Source organism: Ixodes scapularis, unplaced genomic scaffold (assembly GCF_016920785.2).
Source record: "Ixodes scapularis isolate PalLabHiFi unplaced genomic scaffold, ASM1692078v2 ptg001275l_1___fragment_3__unscaffolded, whole genome shotgun sequence".
In the NCBI taxonomy this organism is placed as follows: domain Eukaryota; kingdom Metazoa; phylum Arthropoda; class Arachnida; order Ixodida; family Ixodidae; genus Ixodes; species Ixodes scapularis.
This window is the reverse complement of record NW_024610134.1, coordinates 474,287-480,514: the sequence shown is the minus strand read 5'-3', so window position 1 is coordinate 480,514 and position 6,228 is coordinate 474,287. Positions and strand designations below refer to the sequence as shown.

Sequence of the window (6,228 nt, the reverse complement as noted above, 5' to 3'; positions counted from 1 at the left end):
CGTTCCGTATTAGTTACGTAACTGCAAAACTCCAAGACGCTTCTTTGAAGCGTCTTCCAGTATAAATACGCGAAAAACAAAAATCCGAGTTGCTAAATTTTAGCGTTTATGATGGTGGTCCGCAGTAGCACGCACATTTCGTGCATTTTAAGAAATGTGCAAACTCTGCTCATCAGGTGTACGGCGTAAATATTCACATACTACGGCTGAGGCCTACTGTAGCGGGATGGAAACTACAAGATAAAGACCCGGTGTTTTCGACATATGAGCTCGCATGTAGAATTTAAATGACAAAAAACAAAAGACGGGCTCGTCCGGGATTTGAACCCGGGACCTCTCGCACCCGAAGCGAGAACCATACCCCTAGACCAACGAGCCATGAGTACAAACGTCTCGATCAGATATATATACGTGTTAGGTTACACACAAGACTCAAGCTGCCTTTTTGGCACTTATCCAACGTCCGGGCGACTGGCACGAGTATCTAGGCTGAAGTCCTAACTATTAAATGAACGGCAGGATATCGCGTTGAGGACCAACGTTTACAGGTAAGCCAAATATTTTATATTAGAAAGTATTGTAAACTTGTTACAGTGATACCTTTAAGCACACATTCTTTTTTTAAAACAGTTGGTCAGACACTCCTAACACAGAAAAAGACTTTCGCAGTTTGAATATTCAAAACATTCTGGTGGGTTTCAACAAAGTTTGAACGTTACGTAAGAAATCGCATCGTAATTCTATAATTCTATAATTCTATTAACTTCTCACCTCTAAAACCTTTTTCGCGGCTAAATGACTCGAAATTTTTAGAACTAATATGAAATATGAGATTTTTTTTTTTAAATTAGGGCTCCAGTCCACCCTGTGAGCATGGCTGGACAGCGAAGCTGCGGTGTCACCTGCAACGATTGGCCACTGTACTACAGACCCTTTATTTGGCAAACGCCTCCAGGTTGTGCTCCAGCCTTTGACCCCAGAGAGAGCGTCCGGTTTATTTTTATAATATTTTTTATTTAGTTTATTTCAGTTTTCGTTTACAATACACACTCCAAGTCAGTCTCCCTTAAGCACATATGTGCTTGTGAGTAAGAACGGGCAGAACATGTGTACAAGTGCTTCCTTCCCCTCCACTTAACCCAACCCTTTACTGCAGAAACAAGGGAAACAACAAAATAAAATGAAAACGTATATTTATAAAAAAAAAATTATAAAATGAATGAGCGACGAGTTCCCATAGCAACGTGGCAACCTTAACACCGCTGCTTGAAATGTAGATGGAATGTTTACCCACCAATTCTTAAGGTGAACGCGAAGAGAACGAAGGAGGGAGAGACCTGTTAAAATGTTTCGAGCATTCTTGCAAGCCCACTTGCCTCCTCGAGGATGTAGTATTGTACAACCGAAGGCCCTCGTTAAATCTCTAACTTTGTTGTCCGTGTAGCATGGATGCTCTGTAGCACTGTTGACATACGGAAGCTCAATAGGCCTGCAAAGACGGTGCGAGCGGAAGCCGCTTAAGGCGCAAGCGGCATTTTATGTTTGTAAACAGCAAAGAGGTCTATACCAAAGGATTGACAAAAGAAAAGTTAATGCACTGTACCAGAACGTTTTTATATATGAACGTCTTCGTGCGATGCCGTTACCGCGGCAGCTTATGCAACCGTAATCTATACCGACAAACGCATGCGGGGAGAGCTACGTGCTTCGCATTGTTAAGGGGGCTCGTGACGTCACTCCCCACTTCGTACTCTGCCGTTGGCGCGGCAGCAAATGCAACCGCAATTTTTCCCGAGAAACGCATGCGGGGAGCGCGCGCTACGTGCTTACTATCTATCACGTGGTTTTGACACTTTTTTGTGGTGCTCTTTTTGAAATACGTGTCCAAACCACATGATAAGAGATCAAGCGCCCGCGAAAGGTGTTAAGGCGTTAGCTTAGATTGTCTGTTGACTAACACAAAAAAAAACCTGCGAGATATATAAAGCTTCGCTGGAAATTTAGAGTGATGTAAAAATTTCCGTGACAAATGTGGTAATCATTGAACTCAGAGCCAAGACGCATTATACGCTGTATTTCAAACAGGTTGGACGAGCGAGAATATCGAGCGTGCCGATGTGAGTCTAGACGGAGGGCCGGAGCAGCACAAGAATGTGTTTGTCATCAACAAACAACGATAAGCGAGCGGCTGTGGCTCGAAGAAAGTTCTTATGTTTGACCTTGATTTGCGGAAGGAAGTAGAATCTCGGGTTGCTTAGGTTGGGCGCTCGGCAACCGCGTTTCTTTTGCAAAAATAGCGATGCACCAAGGGGCAAGAGCTTGCCTCGGATAGCGCACAACCAGAGCGCAGATGTTCTTCTTTCTTTTTCTACTTCCTCTAGACATTATTGGTCGTATTGAATGTTACGCGCACGTCCAGAGTACTTTTCGTTCGTGAACTATTGATGACACGAGCAAATATTCATGGCAGAGTGGCTACGGGTATTGATTGGATTCACACAACTTGTTTTATGGCTCTAATATATGTTCTTTTCTCTTGAATAGATCCTGCTTATAAGATCGAATTTATATCGCACCAAATTATTCTTTGTTTTCAAGGTATGTAAGTACGCATATTTGAAGAGTGGAGTCGCCTTCCTGCACCTTTGAGACCAATCGAAGATCACTAACAATCCACGATCGCTTTAGCTAACATAACCAGAAAAAATTCCAATTGTTGCAACGTTCTAATAACAATGATCGGTTATTTTATCGAGAAATTGCAACTACTCTCTTTTTGCATAATATGTTCTCTTCAACACCCTCTCAAGCGACATTGGACATAACCAATTTTTGTTGCGTGAAGAGCGGGATTGGATCCAAATTCTCGCCAAATTCTGACGCAGCCCTCGTTCTCGATGCCAGCCAAACCAACTTCACGCCTAACATAGGCTCCGCCCTCGATTACAAAATATGATAAGAGTGCGTGTATAAGCAATTGCGGACTTCTATGATTTACGTATCAGCTACTAGACAGCGAAAACTTCTCAAGAGGGCCTATGATAAATATGAGGGCCTATGATATATATACACCTTTTCCGCGTAGTCGTCGCCATCTTGCGTGTTGCAGCGACAGCCGCGCCGTCTGGCGTACGGTTGTTGTGCGCCCATTTTGGTATGCGGAGAGCAGCGTTGATCCTAGCTCCCGCGTTGTCCCCATTGACCCCGTGCATCGTATTTTCATTGTTTTTCCTTTAGTGAGTTCTTAATTTGTTTGTTATTGAAAGTGTGAATTATTCTTGTGTTCTGGCGTGTTTATTCGCCTTCATGGCGCCCGCTGTTGCGCCAACAGCGCCGAGAGGTTCGTCGCCAGCGTCGCCGGTAATCGAAATCGGAGGTATGTTCACTTTTCCTGAGCACGTTTACCAGTCTTTACTCTTCGCGTGTTGTTGTTTGTGAAAAAAATTCGGTTGTGTGTGTGTTTATACAGCCTAGAACTTGGTCTGCCTCACAGGGGCGACGAGTCTCCCAGCTGTAGATGAGAAATTTAGCCAGTGCGGTACAGCGGCTAGCCTGGGGTCTTTAACGTGCACCACACAGTAGTGATACACGACCGCACGCCGGTACGATGCTCATCCAGATCGAAACGGGCAGGGGTGGGGCGCGAACGTTGTTTGTGAAGAATGACAGACTTCTGCGAATGACTAACGGAGGGTTTCTATGCGCGAGCAAGGGCGAGACCCTGGGCATAGAAGTATCATCGTTTAATCGTAGAAATACAATGGGAGTTGGCGACGCGGGCCGAGCGGTTTTTGTTATGGTGCACCGTCGAGGTACGATCGCTAGTTACCGGGACATCTCTACTTCGTATGACGCGCAGATGTGTCGGAACTATTCAGGAGATGGGGGTGAAAGGGGGGGGGGGGGCGGGGAGAACGACGACGATTTTGCGCCCTCCTTTTGTATTGTTTCCATTAACGTACTTTAACGGGCGTCGCTACCGAGCAACACACAAAATTATAGTGCACATCCTCGCCGGAATGAACGGAATGAAAAACAAAACTTGAGTAGCCAATAACAATCATTACACCCAGGGTCTTACATTTGCACCACAAGCTGCGAAATTCGTTCTACATTTGACTTGTCGAGGCCTATTACTGCACTTGTGGATGTCCGTTTCTATTCTGCCTATTTGGTTTTTTTATGTGCTGATATTGCATCGCTTCCTTGCTGATATCAGCGGGGAAGCAATGCAAAGTGTATACGTTACAGCCGCATTCGCTTTGCGACTTCTTGTGTTCGGTGCGCAGTCGTTGGCTGCTGCAGCCAACGACTGCGCAGGGGTAGCCCGATGACCAAATATGCGCGGACATGATACATCGACGTATTAACCCATCTTATTACAACTCACTTCGCTGTCAAGGGCTTCAAAACCCATTTAACGCGCACCACTTCAACACCTTGTCAGCCGGCTAGGCCTGCTCCCGCATACCGGAAGTGTTAGAACCGGAAGAACTATTCCCGCTGTGCGCCGAGTGGCCGAGTCGAGGCTACGCGCGTTACGCGCTGGGTCGAGGTTAGACGGAAAAGGCGTATATATAAATGGGAAGAACAAACCATAGAAAAAATGGTAAGGGTGCAGGCGAGCTGGTGAATATTAACCATGTTGAATTAACCTGAGACAGGGGTAGAAAAGAAACATCAAAGCGTAGAAGGGACAGAAAATAGACAGGACGACGTCCCAAACGTCGTCCTGTCTATTTTCTGTCCCTTCTACGTTTTGGTGTTTCTTCTCTACCCAGTCTCGGGTTAATTCAACATGGTTAAGAAAAACCCCTTGGTGAAAACCGCAATAACGGACGATTTATTCTTCGACGTTTCGGCAGGAGTCCGGCCTTCGTCAGGCCAGACTCCGGTCGAAACGTCGAAGAATAAATCGTCCGTTGTTGCTGTTTTCACCAAGTTTTTTTTTTCTTCCCAGTTATATATCCACGCCTTCAGCCTCCCGCCACCCATGCCCGTTATATATATATATATATATATATATATATATATATATATACATAGGTGAGGCAGAGTGGTTTGAGAACAATGGACGGGGAAATTGTAATAAGTCAGAGATCTGTACTTGCGGAGTTGTTATGCTAGTAGTTTATTGTATGTATTACGATAGTTTCGCCGAGAGGCTCGGCTTCGTCGTCAGGTGATGGCATACATCTCTTGATGAGTGTTGTGTATATATATATATATATATATATATATATATATATATATATATATATATATATATATATATATATATATAGATATATATATATACAGGGTGTCACAAAAGAAAATTAACATGATCATTTTTACCGCAAAAATAAACTAGGCATCGCCGAACGCTCATTCTCCGTCCAAAGGTAGCGCTAGAGGTCACAACCAGATGGCAAAGGTTCAGCCCGATCTGATAACTTAATCAAAAGTTATAAGTGATTTTCTGAAAATTTCAATGGGAAAATGGAGCCGATTTTTGCCCGTTTTCGGTGTCTGGTGCCATAGAGCCCCATGTGTTCGAAAACTCTGTCGGCCGCCATTTTCCCATTGAAAGTTTCAGAAAATCACTTATAACTTTCGATTAAGTTATCGGATCGGGCTGAAACTTTGGCATCTGGTTGTGACCTGTAGCTCTACCTTTGGGCGGAGAATGAGCGTTCGGCGATGCCTAGTTTCTTTTGGCGAAGAAAAAGACTGTGTATATTTTCTTTTGTGGCACCCTGTATATATATGTGTGTGTGATGCGTGTGATTAGGGATCGAGACGGGCTTCGCTCAAACGTCTGTTTTTATTGTCCGAGCGAACATCTCCGACTACTTGAGGAGGGGAGAGGCGCCCGGGAAACCCGGTCTGAGACGAGGGAGATTGAATGGGGCGGCGGTCTTGAAGAGAGGAGAAGAAGGAGGGCTCTTCTCGGTTGGCCCCAGGAGGAGGGGTGGGCTCAACGGATGCGCTGTGGTTTTCGGGGTGCAGGGCAACCTGCCGGGGACGGTCCGCACGGCTCTGGTTAGGACGTTGACGTTACAGGCTCTCCCCCCACCAGTTGGAAGTCAGAGGGAAGGCGGCATCGCCGCAGCTTGCTGGCGTGCACAATATCCGTCTGTCTGTGTAGTGTGCGCACAGCACGGTCGATCTCGTAGTTGACAACAGACACTTTTCGGAGAATCGCGTAGGGACCCTCTAAAACAGGGGCCAGCTTCCTCTTGTTAG

General features: G+C 45.4%; 1 non-coding gene across 1 annotated transcript; it reads right to left on the bottom strand.

Annotated features, from left to right (window-relative positions):
* Window positions 1-306: 306 nt before the first annotated feature.
* Window positions 307-378, bottom strand: Trnap-cgg. Its single transcript has one exon. It is a non-coding gene; the product is annotated as a tRNA-Pro (tRNA).
* Window positions 379-6,228: the final 5,850 nt, after the last annotated feature.